Genomic DNA, 21,600 nt, shown 5'->3' with positions numbered 1-21,600 from the left:
ATTTAAAAATTACAATTAAATTTCTAAGAAAAGGAAATACACTCAAACAAAATGAAAAAAAAAGATTAGATTCAGCAAGAATTATCAATGGATACTAAGATCTTGGGAGAAATTTTGATGATAATGAAGAGGATATTTGGATGATTTTTAATTGTTTCTTCCATATACTGCTAATCATTGTAAAAGAGAAACTCTGTGGGCATTTTATGGTGAAAGTAGCAGGGATTACCTTGAGCAAATGATCAAAATCAGCCTCGGTAGTGAGGGGCAGATGGATGTCAGGCATCAGTAGTTGCGATCCCCGGAGAAGCTGACATCACCTGCCTACGACACCTGCATGTAATCCCGAGGAACTTTTGGCAGACTTGACATAAGGAATGTCTCATTAAAAAATAATAAATAAGGTTGTAGGGAGCTGTATTCTTCAGAAGCATCAGCTGTGTTAACAGGCATTGAAGTTTGCCACAAAAGACTATGTTATGTTCCAGATTAAAGGCTGCAGAGACATGACAAGTAAAGCAAATACCTAAACTAGATGAAATCCTGTGCAGAGGGTGGAAAAATGATACAAAAGGCATGTTTGGAGCCTCGCACAGTAGTTCACACCTGTAATCCCTGTGCTCTGGGAGGCTGAGGCAGGAGGATTACAAGTCCAGCCTGGGAACTTAGTGAGGCTTTGTCTGAAAATAAAAGAAAGGTCTGGGGGATGTAGCTCTGTGCAAAGGCCCTTAGTTTAATCCCCTATACAAAAAAAAGGAGGATAAGAGGAGGAGGAAGAGAAGGAAAAGGAGATATATTTAGGACAATTGATAGAACTGGAAATATCAATTGTAGATTGCATAAAATTATATTAATAAATTTATTGAAGATGATAATTGTACTGTGTCCATATAAGAGTATCTTTATTCTTGGAGACCAAAGGGTTTGATACATATATGTTAATATATATATACATATATATCAATATATATCATATATATAAGAAATATATATCTTATTTTATGGGCAAAGGGAAATATAACCTACTTTCAAATGGCTCAATAAGTAGGGGCAGGCGAAAGAAAGGGAAAGAGGGCAAAGAAGAAGGGAAAAAGATAAAACCAGGTAAATCTGATAAAATACTATAAATTGGGTAGCTTATACAGAACAGACATTTGATTCTCACTGTCCTAGGTCCCCAACAGTCCAAGATCACATGCTGGGGGATTCTGTGTCTGGTGAGAGCCTGATTTCTAATTCACAGATGGTCTTCTTCTGTCTGGGTTTTCTTGTGGTAGAAGGGATGAGGCAGTTCTGGGGATCTCTTCTGTAAGGGAGAAGAGATCTAATCCTATTCATGAGCGGTCCACCCTTCTGACCCAGTCACTGCCCAACAGCCTAACCTTCTTAATATCACTTTGGGCATTAGGAAATCAGCATATGATTTTTGAGTCAGTGAGACACAAGTATTCCATTTGTAGCCCTGGTCAAAAGCTAGATGAGCATTCTTTGTTCTATATTTGATCTTGCATTAAAAATTAAAATACTTCTATATAAAAGATCTTTAATGAGGCTGGTTCATTTAATCCAGAGGATGTTAATATAATAGTCTGGGAACAAGTATTACATATGTCTTCACTATTTTTGTGAACTACATGGGGAGGAGTACACTCTATTTAAAGCCAACAAAACCAGAATTGCTTAAGATGAAAGACCACAGTTAGATATAAAATTGTTTCTAGTGAATCTTTTCCTGCAGGAGTATGGTTGATCTGGAAGCTGAGAGAATTGAAACTATTCATCTCAAAACATAGAAAACCTTAGTGAGAACCTGAAAATCATGGTTGTTAAGGTCTTAGCTCTGGTCTGCCTACTTGTGTACTTAAATATAATTTACTATTTGAGGTGATGTGAGGCAGGACAGAGATTAAGGGCCAGGTTTTCCTTACCCACTGACCATTACTATTCAGTCAAATGTGGGTGGAAGGGAACAATTCTGACCATATGGAATGGAAGGAAGAACAGGTTAAAACATGAAGACCTTGTTTATTTTGTGAGGAAGGAGGCCTGGTCTCAATCTTCATTGACTATTAATAAGGATGTCAGTAACAGTTAGCATTTACTGAGTGTTCTGGGGGATACATTGTGCTAAGTCTTTCTGTGGGCTCAGCTAATGGGATCTATAGCCACATACCATAAAATGACCTTTCTCTCAACAATGGATCACATTTTCAATGGTGGTTCCAAATGATAATACAGCGGGAAAATTCTTATCACCTAGTGATGTCTTGGGTGCTGTAAAATCATAATGCAACATTGTCCCCACGTGGTGGTGATGCTGGTGGAAATAAGCCCCTTGTGCTGCTAGTGTAGTATGCACACTTGGAAATGATAACAGATGACTCATAAATGACGGACTTACATATTCACTATGCTATAGCTTTTATCCTTACTTTAGACCGTGCTCCCTCTAGTTATATAAATATTAGAGTAAGACAGTCTGCCATGTTACTCTGGCAGATGCCTCTTCGTTCTCATATTTCCCACCTCTTTTAAGGCCACACCTTCCCTGTACCTTTTAGATTTTTGTGGGTCTGTGATGTCTGACCGACAATGAAGTTGTCTAACAGTGAGATGCACTTCTGAGGATGCATCCCTATCATTAGTAACACATGACTATATGTTCATTCATTTAGAGATGAGGAAACAGACATAGAGATATAATTTACTCAGTTTATGAGTGGTAATTGCTCCAGAGCCTGAAGCTCTAAAGCAGATTGAATCTGTGATTAAAGGCACCTAGTAGAGAATGAAAGAATGAGCTTGAAGATATCATCTCAAAAGCAAACATCCTTGCAGTAAAACACCAGAGGTTATCAGAAGAGGTTGACGCACTGGGACCAGTATGTCCAAACCACCTTGTAACTGGCAGGTGACAGTTGGTGTGCTGAGAGTCGCTAATAGGTTAATAGATATTCTTTGGGGAAATGAGTTTCCTAATCAAATATCATTGGAAAACAGAACACATTATCAGAACATTTAAAAAATGACTTCCACATTATTTGTTCTGGGAACATGACTGGGAAATTTTATTTTACTTTTTTCTCATTTCATTGTTTCTGTACTATCAATTGCTTTGCTACTGGCAACATTTGTCAATAATGGACTACAAGATTTGTCAAAAGTTCATGGAACCAGAAGAGAACAACCACAATAGGATTTCTGTTCTTATTTTTGGACACCAGCTTCAGCCTTCTGTAGTAGCTCATCTTCTGCCTGATGGATGGTATGGGGTTGGTGGCAGAGGTGCTATGCATTAAAAAAATAACGGATTCTTGGTTGTGATCATGAAAAAGAAAAGCATAGGAGAATGAATGGATTCCATTCAGAGATTTCTGTTAAATTGCTTTTGTTAAACAAAAATGGGAGAAGTGGCAGCCAGAGTATAAAGTGATAAGCTACATCAAACAGTTCTTTGAAACTATAGCAGTACAGGGTATATTTATAGCAACGGGGTAGATCTCCATCTAATCCCTCACGACGGGCTTAGATTTTCTAAACTTGTAGTAGCTAAAAATAGAACCAGGCAAGGCTATAGTCAATCTCCTGCAGGTCACTGCCCTGTTGTGCTCGTGGAAAGAAAGCAGTTCTGTGGGGGGGGGGAGGTGACCATGAAGTCCTAATAGGCCATTTTCTGTCTTCTGCCTATGATTGTCCTCAATCACTTGGCAATCACGATGCTATTAGGAGCACCCTGACAGAAGATGCTCATGTGCTTAACTTCGCCATTAACAACATTGACAGGAAGCTTTGGGGTTGCTGCAGAGCTGATGGGTCTTGAGAGCCTTGAATTAGACATCTGCCTGTCCCCATGACATGCCGAAATGGCCCAGCTCCTTCTGAGGAGGGTGCTCGGGCCAGAATTGGAACTGTACGTGTGCGAACGCCTAAATTATTTTGTGTGTCTCTCTTCCTTTTGACAATTTGTTTCATGGAGGTGCACTCAGCTACAGTTGTTGTCTGTAATTATCAGAGTGATTTGTACTAAAGCTGAAGCCAAGCAATCCCTGGGAAACACGTTTATAGAGTAACTTGCAGGAGCCTTTCTTCCCCGGAAGAATGCTCTCCAGCCACTTCTCTCCCTTGCTGAGTCAGTTCTGAATAAACAGGTGTTTCCAAGTCTTAGTGGCTGTTGTTGTCCTGTATGTCCTTTAGATTTCATGATCTGGTAGGAATTTAGAAGTCTGGTCCAGCTATCCTGGGGACTATGTTTCAAGACTATATTCCAGCTGGCCGTGGTGGCACACACCTGTAATCCCAGCACTTGGGAGGCTGAGGCAGGAGGATCGTTATGAGTTCGAGGTCAGCCTGGGCTACAAAGTGAGCTCAAGGCCAGCCTGAACTGCATAGCGAGACCCTGTCTCAAAAAGACAAAAAAGAGACTATAATGCAAGCTTCATCTTCAAGTCACTCTTTCTTTTTGCGAAGGTGCTCAAGGAGGCTATGCACAAATTTGCCTCTAACAGATGAGTTCAGGAGGCTATAAATCTCCACATGGGCTACAAGTGCTAAAGTCCTGGGTGGCAATAGGCAGTTATAAATGTTTATTTCTTTTATGAGCAAAGTTTTCCAATCTTGTTTTCTTTCCCTGGGAAAAGAACAACCATGAATACAACCTAGAATCTTGATAGTCCTAATAATTATCACCATGAAAAAGCCCATTTGAGTCTTTACCTTCAGACTTTTCATCAAAGAGTATACTTTCAAAATAGATAAAATTTTTAAAAATGAAAGCTTTTTCTACTGGGAAGAAGTAAGTACCAAAATTAAAATTTGGGAGAACACGCCTGTTGTCATTACAGATGGAAATTAGCTATGGTATTGTGATGAGAAGCAATATCTTTCAAATTTTAAAGCAAAGGTTTTTCCTGAAAATTTTCAGAAACATCTTAGAAGTGTGGAGGCCTCATATGATCTCAGAAGGAATTACTAATCGTGGAAGTATTAATCAGCCTCAGATGAATATCCACCTTGTCAGAAACTGACTTAGTTGTGAATCTTAATTCCTTAGGAGGACCTGGGTGCAGACACTTAAATTCATGCTTTCTCTGTGCCTGTAGCTCGTGAATGATCTTCCTTGCCATGTTCCACCCTGTTCTTTGTGCCTCATGTGGTCATAAGCATAGGGCAGAAGATACACATGCCTTTCGCAGTGGATGACAACAGGACCACGCTGAGGCGAACCACATTTAGGGGTGAGCAGTGTCGCTCCAGTGTCATGATCTGAATTAAGTAAATGATAAAAGAAATATGAATATGACTTTCATATTTCATACGAATATGACTTTCTCAGTTAAACAGCTGGAGTTCATATTATCTGTAACTTATTAAACTTTGGAAACAGAAAACAGTTGAGGTTGAAGACATCTCTTTTCAGAGAGGGATGCTGCAGGCAGATGTCTGGGGCACCCTGGTCCTCTTGGGAATTAGAGGCTTCATTCTAAACTAGTCCACAAGTATCTGGTTTATTTTAAAAATGGAGATGAATGAGAAAGTGAAATCTTAGAAGCAGAGGAAGAGGGATAATATCCATTTTGATGTATAAGAAAATCATGTGAGTTAGTGAAGCATGTAAAAGTTAAGTAGGAAACCGAGGAACCTGGCCACTGAAAATGTATAAGAAAGGTTAGTCCCTCTGGGAACCTTAACATTGTCACTTTGTTGATGAATAAACCTCAGGTATCAGGGTGCTATGTCCAGGCTCTGTACTAAGAATGAGAACATCCAAGTGAAAAGGTCTGGGTCTAATATCACTGTTAGGATCTTACCAGCTTGGGGCTCATTCTATTGTCTTTGATTCTCCCAGAATAATGATTCCAGAGAATGCTCCTCTTTGGCTGTATCATTCTGTTTGCATATATTTAATCACTTCACTCTGCTGTCAGGCCTTCTCTAAGCCATGTGCATAATTGGATACATGTACTACAACAAAAAGATCCACTTTGACACCTGCCACTTCAGACAACCACTGCAAGTACAGGCAGGGGGATATGATAATAGACAAATGTATTTATTTTGACAAGTGTGATTTGTTTTTAATTATTAATATTTCACAGCATACTAGTAACTGTCTTGTAGGATATTTTGTAAAAGCAATGTGACATCTGATAATCTTTCATTACCACATTACCATAGCTCTGTACAATTAAGGCTTTAGTCAGAAGAGAGTGTGACTTTCACTTTTGCAGTGAATTTCCATGAAGCTACAGAAAATGTGACTATGAGTTTTAATCATAGACTGCATTTATGGTAAGGTTTTCATCAGTTATTTGAAGACACTTCATTGTTTCTGCCATTGTGAAATCCTGAAACTTTAATCCAAGAGTCTCTAATACTTGATGTGGAATTCTAAAATTGTTAATAATCGTCTATTCCTATGAGTTCTTTTGAAAAAGTGCAATTCATATTTTTTAGAAATTTGCAAACTTGGTCTTTTGAAATTTGTGTAGCAGAACCTCACATTTTTTAGTTATAGCTAATGAAGCCATGAGAATTAAGTTAAGCTGAGGACTAGATTTCCTCTTCTTGTTTTCATAATGGTTGGGGGAAATCATAAGGGCCATTGATAATTTCCCAGCTTTACGTTCCCTCAACAATAAAAATGTCCCCGTCCAGTCTGTAGCCCCTCTGTTGAAGATTCCTGGTGCCAACTTTCCTTGACAAACTTGAAATAGTGAAAAGCAAGCTTTGGAAGGAACGATTCTGCCCCTCCCCCATTACCACAGCCCTTTCAGAGACTAAAAAATCTGATTTTGCTTTAATTTGTACTCAGCAGTGTCAGCTCTGTGAGCGGAAAGGGCATCCCTGCTGATAGCAATCATTATAACTCCGGGAGACCAGCAGAGATAAATATACTATAAACCATCTTCTGAGTGGGTCAAACTTGTTCTTATACTTCTGAGGTCCAGGTGCTTCGCTGAGAGATTTCCTCCATCAGAGGAGTTTCTTACTGCTGCCTAAAGCTGTGCTGGTTTGTGATCCTTTCCTAGAAAAATCTTAATATGTTACACACTACCATAGGTCAGTTGTGTATAGTGAAGAACTCTTTCTTAAGTAAAGATGCATGCTAATATTCAGCAAATGACAATCTCTGTAAGATGAGAATGAATAAAAACACAAACCTAGAAGCACTGAATGTCATATGTAAATTTAACTGACATTTCACTCTAATCTCTTATGATTGAATTGAATATTTGCAGAATTAATTGAAAATCAAATATACATTTGATATGTATATTGAATGTAGAAGCATGAAGTACTTAGGATTTTTATTATTTCTTGTAGTTCTACAAAAGGAAAAATAAATAGCACCAAGCAAACATCTGCCGGTGGAATTAAATTGTGTTGCTTTTTATTGCCACTTTGAATATTGTTGTTGTTTCCTTTGTTCTCTGTGTTTGGCCTACTGTAGCCTTTATAAAATTTACTTAGGGAACAATTTCTTCATCATGTCCCAAGATTATAGAGAGGCAAGTGGGGAAATCACTCAACCTTGTTTAACTAGAATAACCATTTGTATTGTTACTGTGAAACATGTTCCCAGTAATGAAGATCTTACCCTAAAAGAATGTTTTTATTGTATTTTCTACTGTATTGCCTTTATTGCATTTAGAGAGAAAATTTAAGCAACTGAATCTACAGACGTAGTTTGATGTAGTTTATGTGGTTTTGCAAGGATGCTTTTTTTCATTTTGCATGGGTAGCTTTATTTCTTTTTTATACCCATCTGTCAGATCAGCCCTACGATACACCTTATAAGTTAGTATTTTGAAAGTGTTGGCGTATCTTAGGAAAACATCTAAAGGAAAGGTTTTTATATTTACCTGGTATGATTATGGATATTAATTGATATTTCTTTTGAATTTTTTGTACCTTATAAAAATTTGCCATTGAGAATTAAGTGTTTTTTAAAAAGAGAGAGAATTAAGTGTTATAGCCAAAAAGGAAAACAAGCTTTTAGAAGTAAAGGGACAGCAGACCAGGGACAACCAGGCCATCAATAAATGTTCTGGGAATTCCTACTGCGTACTTTTCACTAATCACCTCCAAGAGCGGAGGCTGGACTCGGGATTCCAACCTGATGTAATTAGAGTGACTTCCCATAGCTTTTGAATCTGCCCCTTCAACCAGCCATGATAACTATTTCCATGACTAGTGTTTCTAAAATATCAGCTGAAAACTTTTGCCAAGGGAAAATCCTTCATGTGGGTGAATCCTTCGATGCAGGAGATGTTCAACATGACAGTCTTTTCCAAATCTAGTGAGATAGTTGTGAGATCTTTTTTCCCCTCCATGGAAGTGTAAGAAAGCAATTCAACAGTGCCTTTAACTTTCTGTGCTGTTTTTGTCCTCCAAGATTACTTACCTTAGCAAGCACTATAAAACTATTGTTGTTTTTCCCTGCTTAAAAATATTTTATCACTATCTATGAGTGTCTTTAAATTTTTTTGCTATTGTTTACAGAATTATTTGATAAATTTGCCTTAAAACCAAAGATATGTGTAGGATGTATTTGTGGGGCGTGTGTCCAAGTTTACTGAGGTATGTGTGTGTGTGTGTGTGTGTGTGTGTGTGTGTGTGTGTGTTTAGGGAAGAGGCTTCAAATGTACATGCTTTCTAGAGGGTCCCAAAATGACATCATTCCGCTCTGCCTAGTATCATGGGACATCCCAGTTCAGCTTCCATCCTCTGTCACCAGTTTCAAAGCCTTCCTCCTCAGGTCTTGTTAGGGAGCTTGCTTCCTTTCCTGAGATTTCCAAATTATTAAAATACAATCTCTCTGGTGGCCCAGCAACCCAGTCTCCCTCTGTGTTAGAAGTGGGAATGACCTTTCTTTTGTGATCAGGTTAGAAATGAAGTGATTTGGGAATGACAAAGCTTTTAGATTTGACTTAAACTGCCAAATTTAGTAAATACAGTGAAATTCAGGAAAGTTATATTATATAGCACCCATGCAAAAAAAATAAGTCAAAACCAGAAAAAAGGATTGTCAGATAAGAGTGGACACACTTACTGGGATGCTGCTCGTCATTTTTGCTCCAACTTTCTTTTTCAGGTTTATTCCTATAAATCATCCCTGCTGCTTTTCCTGTGACCTTCTCACACCCATCCAACTTTATCACCAAATTACTGGCAATTCTCACCCTTAAGCCTTTCATGTAATATGGATCTTTCTTGGAATACCTTTCTCTCCCTTTCTACAGGTCCAGGTGACATATCATTTTCCACATGACACTTTCCGGAGCCCATCTGGTTGGGAATCACAGTGCTGCCCATGAACCTTATGGTTATTAAAAACTTTATTGAATTCAGCCTGATATTAAAGTGGTTGTTTGCTTATCTGTCCTCACTATTATATCATTAGGGTTTTTGGAGATGAGAATATGCCCTTTCTTTTCCATCTCTCATTTCCCCACACTGCAGAGTTTTGCACATATCAGACACTAGGTATCGTGTTATTGTTGTTGTTTAATTTGAATTCTCATCATGTATTTATTTTTATGGTGAGGTGTTGATTAGAGAAAGGAAGAAAGGCATTAAAAAGTAATTTGCAGGAACTGGTAATAATCACATCTAACAATTTGTATAGCTATTGCAGTTTTACAAAAAAGGAGTTGGAATATAATAATAAGGGAGACTTAATGGTAACTTCTAAGCTGGAACAATTTTATGACAAAAGTCTGAAAGGGTTGAGGAACTGCTGAGCAGGGAGCAGCTCCCTCTTGTCCTGTGTGTGGAAGGAAACTGTCCAGTTCCTTCTATTCATTGCCATGTGAGCCAAGTCAGACGCCTGCCCATGTGCGATATGTAATGAAAGACTGCTTTCAAAGTGTGTGATATGTAATGAAAGACTGCTTTCAAAGTGGTAGACGTTTTCTACCACTCTGAGCTGGGTGACTACAACTTTACGGAGTCACAGAGAAATGGGACTTCTCCTGTCTTCCACAGTTACTGAAATTGTCCATATTTTCTTCTTCTCTTTTTTTTTCTCTCTCTCCTCTTCCAAGTCTTCTTTTTTCACAAACCAACAAATAGCACAGAGAAAAGAAAAAGTAAAAGATGATGAGATGGTGATGACACTGAAAATTAAAGACAGTTGTGAAGCCTGTTATAGGAATAACTTTTTTCTTGTGAAAAGACCACATGGAAAAGCTAACATTTCAACTTAAATACAAGACAATAAAGATGTATTTGACATAGGCTTTCATTCTTTGGTGGATTGGTTTAAAATATTTTGAATATTGCATTATAGAAATGTATCTAATTACAAATGGGATGCAAAAATTTCTACCCCAAGCAGAAATCTCACATGTAGAATATATGAAGTAAAATGTCAATTTCTGCCTTTGCCTTCTGCCTAATCCCTTTCTTTTTTTAAGGAGGAATTTTTTTTAAACATTTAATGTATATTCTTCCAAAGTCTTTCCTATGCATTTGTACACATATGTACATACCTAAGTAGGCTAAAATCACTTGTATGCTACTATACATATTGTTCTACAATTGGCTTTTTTCACTTTCAGTACATATTGAAGATTTTTCCCTATGTGTACATATGGTTCTATCATATTGACTTTACAGCTATGTGATTATGAGTTTTCACATAATGACTGAAAGGTCATTTCCAATGTATTGTTTACTGCTGGACCACATAGTATACCATGTGTTGGTTTTCGCCTTGGATTTTTTTGGTAAGTGATGGTCTTGGTTCTTTTTTCTCTAAAATTATTCCATTTTTATCTTTTTCTGTGTTTTATTATTGACTGGGACTTTTAGAATAGTCTTAAATAAGTAACAGTACTTCTTACAGGTCCTGATTCTTACAGAAATACCTTCAGTATCAATTGTTTCAAAATCTATGTTTAAATATCTCATCGCAGATAATTTTTAATAAAAAACAGTTTAGTGAAATAATGATTTTAGACTATTTCTTTGGGAAAATGACATGTTAATGGAAATCTCCTCTACTGATGGCTTTAATTTTTTTCTAGCTTAACAAAAGCAGTATCTCATAACACGACTGAATTAGCATTCATTTAAATTCTGATTTTGTTTTTTAATCCATAAAAAAATTAAAAATAAAATCCTTAGCCATCAATTCCTTACTGATGAAATTGCAATGAAGCTCACCTACATCTTAGGGCATTGTCAGCAGAATAACATGAGGAAAGATGGGAGGTAAGGGAAAGGTGCGATCTATGCAGGAATAGGGTTTTTTAAAAAGAGAAGTTAATTTGTCATAAAAAAGGATAATGGATTGGAGGTCTTCAGACACTTGTATAATGACTGACAATGATTGTATTTACCAGGCAATTTTAAGCTGTGCAATTATTAGGAATGATTATCAGCAGTTATAATTGGTATTTAATCACAATTGTTCAGTGCATACTCTGATGACATAATGCGCTGTAAATATAAACTGAAAGCTACCTTGCTGTGTCCTTTTATTTCATGTCCTTATGAATAAGAGAGAAAAGGGAGACAATGGATGTGATAAATTGTCATTTCCTAAGTGCTACATATCCCTGGAGAGCCCTGCAGAGTTTGGAAGGAAAAACAAGATAATCTAAGCTTTTCCTGGATAGTGGAAATGGAGCAAATTAGAAGGAGGGGAAGACTGATGATACCAGGCTGCCTGTCACAGCAGCAGGGTCCCTTGGACCTGGCGTGCAGAGCCCTTGCTTACTTGGGACTCCTCAATTATCTCTCAAGTTTAAATTCACCTTTTCCCTCCCGACCCTGACTTATGCACTAGTACCCACATGGTCTAGGTTAGTGGTGTTAAGAACCAGTCAGTTTTTCCTTTTTAAAGATCGGGTTGACAATCTCAAATCTGAGTCCTTACTCAATCTACACCAGCCGGAGTTTCAGGGTGACCCAGAAACACCCCAGCACTCTGTGGATGAGTCCCTTCCACTACCAGTTCTGCTATGGATCCCTGGATAAAAATTTCTTCCTGCTTGAAATACCGGGAGTAGATTCTACTTTCTTGTTCAAATCCCATCAGATGCAGTAGCATTCTCTCACTTTCTAATGTCCTGACAGGTAGGTAGTTTGTACTCCACTTGAGTTGCCTGCTCTATTACAAGGAAAGACATAAATTCAAGATCTTAGCAAAGAGAGTGAGGAGAGACAGCTGAATAAAGCAGCCATCTACTCTTGTCTTATTGTTTCCCCAATCTTTTTAAAGTCTCAGGCTAGATTTTCTCTTCCATCACATGCCTGTTTCATGCAATAAGGTACCATCATCCTTTGAAGCCAAGAACAGCATATGTGAAACCACTGACTTCTGCCCATGGCAGACATCAATAATTGATCGCAACAGTCTTGTGCACTGATAGCTGATTTGGCCTGCATCCTTAGTGCAGTCACTGGGCCAGCCACTATGAGTTGATTGAAATTGGCACAGAAAAGGAACCTTTTATATTTCCCCATAGCTTTGACAGAAAACCACAGAGGCATAACCATAATGTTTATACAAAAACAATTATATTCAGATAACAAGAGGGAAATCAAGCATTGGAAAGGCAAATAAACCCTCCCTCCTGGCTTAGCTCATGTAATAAAAGTATGCTATGTTCAAAAAGAAAAAGAGAATAAGAGGGAGACTATACATCAAATACACTCTTTCTCTTTGGCTTTATTGATAATCTGTCATTGTAACAAGGAGACTAAATACTTTAACTATGAGGAAAGCATAGTACCTGACTTCCTTTAGCACCATCACCCTAGTTTTGAAATATGAAGAGCCATCCTAAACTGGCTCATTTTGCTTTGCAATTGAGGATACCTCGTATCTACATTGTAAAATGTCACTGTTTCCCCAACAATATAATTGAAATAGGTGTTTTAGAAATGCTTTTACTTTTCAATGCTGTCATCTCTTTAGGCACAAGTCCTCTTTGTTCTTTTCTGCATAAGTTACTTTAGCTCATTCTATGAGGGTGCTCTGCGTAGAAGCTGTCGGTAGGTTGCTAGCTCATGATTTACTTTGATTGAGGCATATACATGATATATGTCATGGAGGTCTCATTGTCTTAAATTTGCTACACCTCATATAACATTGTAACCCTTTATTTGGCCAGTAATATAATTTAAATATAAATCTTATATTACTTTTTGTACATGGGAGAAATTGTAATACCTTCATAGAATTATTTAAACTGGAATGGCAGCGATTTTCCTTTAATATAGAGTTTTAGTGAGTCACTATAATTCAAGAATAATACATGAGATTAATAAAATTTCTCATCATTTGCATTGATAAAATGCTCCGCAAAGAAATAAACTTCCTTTCATTTTACTAGACACTTGTAAATATGTTGAAGAATGCCAAGCATTTAGCTTTTCAGCATCAATACATTAACACCAAGGACAGTTACCTTTTAACTGTTTCTTTTACAAGCTCTGAAAGCATGCAGTGTGTCCTTTTTTTCTTATTTTAAAAAATAAAAGGAGGAAAACATTGACAGAAAACCTTTTACAAAACAGTACAGACAATACTGAGTTACAAACAAAGTGGTAGGAAATTAACAATGCTTGTTGTATTACATATTGATATCTCCAAAATGGTTTCTCATGAAAACAGAGACATGCAATATTGATCAACCAAGGACTCATTGAAAGTTTCTTTCAGCAAAGAAACAGAAGACAGTAGATCAGCTATGTTAACTATCCTGTATATGCATACATACAAAACTTCTCCTTCTTTCTCTTCTCTTTTCCCACATCCCAGTTGCCCTTTACCCTTGAGTGTTTGCCTATCATTTCACAATGTCTATCATACCTCTGAGTTTATATTAACTCTTTCAGGTTTTACACTAGTGAGACAATGTGGTGCTTGCACATGCAGGTCTGATTTATTTCACTTATGAGTATGGTCTCTATTTGTGACCATTTACCTATAGAAGCCTCGAGTTACAGTGTGTCCTTTTATAATAATTGAAGTTTGTCATCTTTTACTCAGATGCCTCCTGGTAACGTTACTCCTGAGAAAAGTCTCCTGAGAGTGTGAAATGTATCCAGACAGGGACAAGCAAACCGTGCTGTCAGTTTGAAGTCCAATTCAAACATCATTTTTACCCAGTCCCTGCCAAAGTCGGAGAACTATTGTGGAATCGAGAGGCATAAGCATGACTAAGAAATAGTCCCATCCTCACAGAAGTCATAGTCTAGCTCTGGATAGCAAATTATTGACAGTGAACCCTGATGTTGCTGTTCTTTAACTGCAGGCTCCTTTCGTAGCTCCTTTGGGTTTCTGCTTGAAGGGACTCTAATTAGCAGAGCTTTCTTCAACCATCCTATTTGAATATAGTGATTTTCCTCCCAATTCTCAGCACTTATTTTCTTCTTTCCTTGCTTATTGCACCCTTAATAATAGATTACTGTCCTGTTTAGCCTTTGTGTTTATTGTCCCTTTGCTCCCATTGGGAAGAAATTTTCATCTATTCTGTACCATGATGGTTCTACAGATCCTTTTGCATGCTTGGCACATAGCCAGTGCCAACAATTCACAAATAGAGAGGAATCTCATCTAAGAGGGCCGGGAAAGATACAAGGATTTGAGTTAGAAGTTAAAGAAGGGAAAAGTATTTCAGGGAAAGGTGAATTTCTCCAATCCAGAGGTCAGCATGAGCAGAGCCAGTATCTGGGGATGAAATCTCTCTCCTGGCCTAGGGGTGAAAAGGATTGAGGGAGATGAGGGAAGCGTAAGAAGTGAAGGAAGCTGAGACCAGTGAAGGTGAGATAAAAAAATTTAAAAACTAAAAATAGAAATTCCATTTGACCCAACTATTCCTCTTTTAAGTATCTTCCTGAAAAATGTAAAGACATCATATTAGAGGGACATGTGCATGGCCATGGCCATATCGCACAATTTGTAATAGGGAAAATATTGGAAGTAGCCTATATGTCCATCAGTGCATGAATAAATAAGGGAAACATGGTATCTATACACAATGGAGAACTACTCTGCCATAGAGAAAAATGTGAGTCATTTGTAGGAAAATGGATGCATGTTGTGACCATAGTGTTATGTGAAATAACTCAGACACACACATTTAAACATTGCACAGTTTCTCCTAAATGAGAAACCCAAAATATCAATAAAAAGCAAGATAAAAATAAATAATAGGAAAAAGAGAGATAGATCTTCTGCATAAGGTCAGGGGGCCAGGAAATGGAGAGAGGTGAGGCAGGGGAGGGGAAGGGGATTTTAAAAAATAATTAAGATGTGTTATGTTCATGTACCACCCATGTACCATGTACATGAGGAATATACTCATTATGTACTGCAAATATGTAGTACTAAAAAAACAAAAACTGAAGAAAATGTCAAAAGAAAAAATACTGGCATGTACTTAGACTTGCTTTACTAAATTGAAAGGAAAATGTTTTCCCTTAAAAAGGGTGACTGCTTTCCTGATCTTTGACTTCAGTCCATAAGCCAAATCTTTAAAATTACTCACAGTGTCAGCCTGTGCAACATTAACAGCGGAGCCTGGCAGAGGGGAGTGGAGGGTGAAGGACGGTCAGCTGGGATTAGCAAGGGCTGTCTCACAGGCTGTGAACCCAGACCTCTCTGAGGTGGACAAGGCGGAGGAGTGAGTGTAGGAAGGGTTGGATGTTAGAGACTTGCATGTGAGGCAGATTATAGGAATGATAGCAGAATCAGCCTGGAGGATCCTGAATAATGTGATGGGTGGGCAGGAAGAGGGCGTTTGATGCTGTGAGCTTCAGTGGAAGGGCAGTCCCTGGGTCTGGGATGGCATTGACTGAGGAGTAAGGCAGCAAGAAGCTGCTGGCCTGGGGCCCCGGTCTTGTAGAGGGAAGGTTTTGAATTTGAAGAAAACTAAGCTGTAGTTAATGTGGAATATGGGAGAAATGTTTGGTCCTGTGTCTGAGTATCTAACCCAGAGAATGGGATTAAAGCCCAGAGCAGGGGAGGCCCTCACAGCTGTGATTCACTGGATGGCAGAAGAGTTCTGTGCTCCGGAGGAAACAAGTAGTGTGACCGGAGATGAGAGCTGAGTCAGGAGTGTATCCACAGGACACCAGCACCGGCAGGCTGTGGGAGTGTGGATCGTCGTTAACAGGGCGCCTTGTGATTGTCACCTAACAGGCCCAACCAAAAAGTGAGCAGGCAATCCACTTCCAGGCTAGGGTACTTGCTGATAATTGAAACACTCCTGCTGCATCCCAAGTGTCATCTTATATTACCCTGCAAATAGCTGCTCCATTTAGAATGGCACTTAATAGGGCTTATGCAGGAAAAATGAATAGTGCGATCTCTTTGCATCCTGCATCTTCGGGTAAAGGCCTTTACTCCTCTGAAGGGTGGAGGTGGGGACAGGATAATGTGTAATTTATGGTAAATGATCATAGATATTTACAGCTACATTTTCCTCATAAGTTTGTCTTGTTGTTATTTTATGTGTCTGACTTACAAAGGCAAGACAATTCTTATCTTTTCATTTGCACATTAAAACACACATTCATTTATATTAAAATAACATCTGTAGCATTTTGTGTAGTGTAACTATTAAAAATAAAACAGTGAATTTGCAAAGAATAACAAAATTCGTTATCATAAAGTACCATAGTCCCTCATTGTTACGCTGATATAACATCTTCATATTTTAAGGAATTTGCAATCATGTAAAATGTATTGAATTTGATAGACTCCCACTATAAAACAGTGAAATGCTTCATAACAACCAACAAAGGGGCTGCATTTTTTCTGCTTGGCAGATTAACTGCTGGTTTTGTTTCCTGCCAGATCGCTCCTTGTAACATAAGTAATAAATCAAGATTATTTTCTTCCTTTTTAGGGTTTTGTTTTTATTTTTTCTAGAGCCTATCAAAGCTCTCTTTTCTGGTGGGCAGGAAGATGAAGGACCTCACCTGCACTGTGCATGCTCCCTGCCCTCGTCAAAACTTTTATTCAAATTTAAACACAAAGATAAAATGGACATAAAGATGTCCATGGAAAAAGAAGCTGTAAGAGAATCGCTGGAAAAATGGTGGTTCAAGGAAGGGGGAAAGGCCTTTCTATCATTGTTACTCTGGTATGTCATGGTTAAGGGTGTCTCAGCTTTTTCTAAAACACCTTTAATGAAATATAATTGACACACAATACACTGCACATATTTGAAGTGTACAAATGTATAAGTCCTGGCATATGTGTGTGCCCATAAAACCATCATCACACTCAAGATACCTGTCACTCCCAAAAGTTTGTAGTTGTTTTTTATGGATGAATATGCTCAGCAATGCTATAGTATACTAATTATGGATATATATGTATTTTTCTAAAGCTTATAAGTAATATATATGTATATAAATATAATATATAAGTAATATATATAAGTTATACATATATTACTTTAATGGTTACAGTATACTATAATTTTATAGATGCATACAAACACACAGCACCCACACACTTGTTTATCCATTTACCTATGAACATGTTTGGATTGTTTCCAGTATTTGACTACTACAAACAAAGCTTTACAAATAATAAAGCTATAAATATTTATGTTAACATTTTTGTAAAGTTGATTTTTAACTTTGGAAACTCAGGTTTGTGGTAGAATTTCATAATTTTAAATCCCTAGTGATTAATGCTGTTGAATGTTTCTTCATGTGCTTATTGATGTTTGTATATATTCTTTGGAATATGTCTACTCATTTTTTTGAGTGTTTTTAGTTTAGTTTTGTTTCCACATTATTGAGTTTTAAAAGTTTTTCATATACTCTGGAGCAAAGCTTTTTATCAAATAAGTGATTTTCAGGTTGATTTTCCGGTCTGTGGCTTATCTTTTCATCCTGATAACACTAAGTTTCCAAGAGTAGAGTTTTTCAATTTTGATGATGTCCAATTTTTTTTTTCATTTATTGATCACTGTTTGGGTGTCATATGTAAGAAACTTTTGCTTAACTCAATAATAGATATTTTTCCATGTTTCCTCCTGGAATTTATTTTGAATTAACTATTGTATCTCATGGAAGGTATGAATGAAAACAAAATGTTTGCATCTTGATATTCAATATTTTCAGCATCATTTATTGAGAAGATGTGTTTTCTTTAGTGAGCTGTCTTTGAACCCGCTTCAGAAATTGATTGACTATGCACTGTGGCTTTATGCCTGGACTGTTTTGTCCATTAATCTTTTTCTCTAGTTTGAAATCAGTAGTACGCTACTCTGATTGACATAGACTTCTGATCAGTTTTGAAGTCAGCTCATAGCTCTAACATTGTTCTCCTTTTAAAAGTTGTTGTATTTTTAAATCCTTTGCATTTTCATATAAATGCAAAGTTAGTGGGTTCTCATCTGTGCCTTCTCTATTTATGGGGATAAATGGCCTCCCCCTGGGTCCTCCTCTTTGAGTCACAGCTGCGAAAATTCTTATGATTTAGTAAGTTGGAACAATTGTAATGTTCATCTTTTTTGTTTTGCGTCTAGCAGAAATCATTGTCTAGTGTCCAGTGTGAGGAAACTCTTGCTTCAACATTGAGCTGTTTCCTACTGGAAGATAAACGTGGTACCTACTATTATATTTTGGCCAGAAATGGATGTCTGTCTGTTGGGTCAGAAATGGAGGTCTGTGTGGGCTTTTGTAGGCCAGAGTTGGTCCTGAGATCTTCTGGCCACCCCTTCATCACCTCCTTGATCCCTCCAGTGTGACCTCCATAGGACCCAAGGCCCTCACAAACATTGCTATGCTTGCTTTGACCATACCTTGGTGTATGATAATATGGACTTTGCCTTCATTTCCAGGTCTACACCCAAGGAAGCACAAACTGTGCAACTTTATTTTTAAAGCATATATATTTTTAGAACATAATTTTTAGATTTTTTGAGACAATTTTTCACTGTGTAGCCCAGGTTGACTTTGAACTTGGGGTGGTTCTCGTGCCTCAGCTTCTTAAGTACTGGGATCATAGGCATGTACCACCATACCAAACAAGAATATATGCATTTTTAAAATCGGAATCAAGGCCTGGCTTAATATTTAGTTTTAAGAATTTTCAATTTCTGAATTAAGTAAAAGATTTGGAATTGAATATTGAGAATAGTAGAATATTATCCTCATTAGTCTTTACATTTTAAACATTATTTTTCGTGTAAATATTTTTCTCACCAATTCTTGGAACTGATGAAACAACTAATATGCTTTTCTTATTCATACATTTTAAGATATTGAATAATTCTTATTACGTCCTACTTTCTTATATATATATCTTACTTTGCCGAATACCTCTGCTCTAAAAGTATGTGTAACAAGCTAATGAAAAACGTATTTTTGGTCTTTTCTTCAGTGAAATTCTGTGTTAATGAAAGACTTTATTTTGAATGAAAGATAATGACTTCCTTTTTTTTCTTGCTCCTTTGAGCCATATTTTCATTCACTGAGTGAGCTGACAGCAGGTAACCTCACCCCTAGCCCTGCTCTGCTTGTCACTAACAAATGTTGATCACAGGGGCAGAGATTAGGCAGAACTTCAACACTGCTTGTCATTGGAGGACTCTGCCTAAGTAAACAAAACTTGCAAACAGAATTGATTGCAGGGTGATTATTTTAACTACTTCAGAAGTTTTAAATATCTGACAAGGGGCTTATTTGCATGTAAGTGAGACGGTTACAGTCATCAAGTTATCATCGGAGACTGTATTTCCTAAGAGTGATTTTGAACTTGTTGATCTCAGGACCCCCTTTTCTTCTTAAAAATTATTAAGGACTATGAAGAGCTTTTATTCCTGTCATGCTATCTATTTGTATTTACTGTATTAGAAATTTAAACCTAAGAGTATCTAAAATGTGTATTTGTTCATATGAATATGTATTTAAATATGTATTTAAAATGTATTTATTCACTTTCTTGAAAATAAATGTATTACATGTTAATTTTTTACTGCTTCATCAATTATTCTTAAGTGAAACTTCCTCCTCTCTTCTCTCCCTCCCTCCCGCCCTCTCCCCTGACAACTGGTACAATTTGGAGGAAGAGACTGAAGCTAAGGAAGCTACAGATTTTTGGCCATTGATTTCCTATGATTAATACAAAAGACAGCATAATAGAAAGGCCACGTAATGTCTTAGTGTTTTCTAAAAAGTTTTAATTTACTAGGCCCCCAGAAAGCACTTTGAGGACTGTTAGAATTTCTTCGACCATTTCAGAACTACTCCTAGGCTATGCTTTAATAAAACAATTATAGATAGTAATACCACATATTTGATACCACACATTTTAAAAAATATCCTTGCCCTAATTTCTGATAGCATTTTTATTAACGCATAATATTCATTCAAAACAGTATACAAATTGCAAATATACAACTTGATCAGTTTTCACAAAGTGAGGGCCCATGTCACTAGCACCCAAGTCACAGATTAAAACAATTCACATCCCAGAAGCCCCTGCTTGGCACCTCCTATCTCGTTATTATCTCCTCTCTCATTTCTAGTGCTAGTCATTTCCTTAGGAACTTTATGACAGTGGAATCAAACAATGTTTTGTATTCTTTTGTGTCTGGCTTCTTTACCCAACATCATGCTCACAAGATACTCTGTTACTGCTTGTTGTTGTCATTTATTTTATTTCTGCGTATAAATATATATTTATATACACATATATTTGTGATAAGAATATGCCGTGGCTTGCACCCATACTGCTGCTTTATATTTCTTGATTTTGATTCTTGGGATGGAGGCTATTCTGTGCAGTGTTGGCTGTAACTTTTAGTGTTATATTCCTGTGCATGCCTCTCTGTTGGGCTTATACTATAGGTAGATATTGGTACATAGGCTTTTAGTAGGGGCACACATGCTGGGTCATAGTGACCTAAGCTACTCATTGTGCAATGTTAGTGGATGGTGCTACATAGTTTTCAAACAGTTTAAAACCCCTTCACATTGCCACCAGTGGTGCCTGAGAAGTCAAGTTTTTTTGCCGTCTGGCTGACATTTAGCATTGCCATCCTTTTTTGGTTTCAGCATTTTGGGATGTGTAGTGGCATTTTACTTTTCATTTCCCAGATGAGTGATAAGATGGAACACCTTTTTCGGTTACAAGTCATCCTTGCTTTACGCAGAATTGCAAGACTATAAAAATGATTGTGTAAGGTGAAACTGTGCAAGGCTAATTTAATAATCAATGGAGAAAATTATGATTGTTTTGGGACCTTTAGAACTTTTTGTCAAAATGTTGTTTTAAAAAGATCTCTTACTATGGGTTATAAATGTATAGGGAAGTGAAAAATAGTGAAACTAAAGTTTATTTAGTTCACTATAATTTGAAACATCAGGGACATGGAGAATAAAAATATTTTACCTCTTCATAAAAAACTGAATAGGAGTACTTTGGACAGGGTTTCTTGTGATCAAAACAGCTATTGTTTTTTAATTTGGAAAGTTACCATCCTACTTTCTAAGTTTGGATCAGCTTCTAATAGTTTATGCCTCATTCTTCTAATGTTGTGAAATACTGAGACTTCTTTTCTTATAAAATGTTTTGTTGGGGTCACTGCCTGTGGGACATAGTTATGTTCCTCAGGT

The sequence above is a fragment of the Chinchilla lanigera genome, unplaced genomic scaffold, assembly GCF_000276665.1.
Source record: "Chinchilla lanigera isolate Chin_1 unplaced genomic scaffold, ChiLan1.0 scaffold00038, whole genome shotgun sequence".
Lineage (NCBI taxonomy): Eukaryota > Metazoa > Chordata > Mammalia > Rodentia > Chinchillidae > Chinchilla > Chinchilla lanigera.
The sequence above is the reverse complement of the archived record's forward strand: the minus strand, read 5'-3'. Positions refer to the sequence as shown.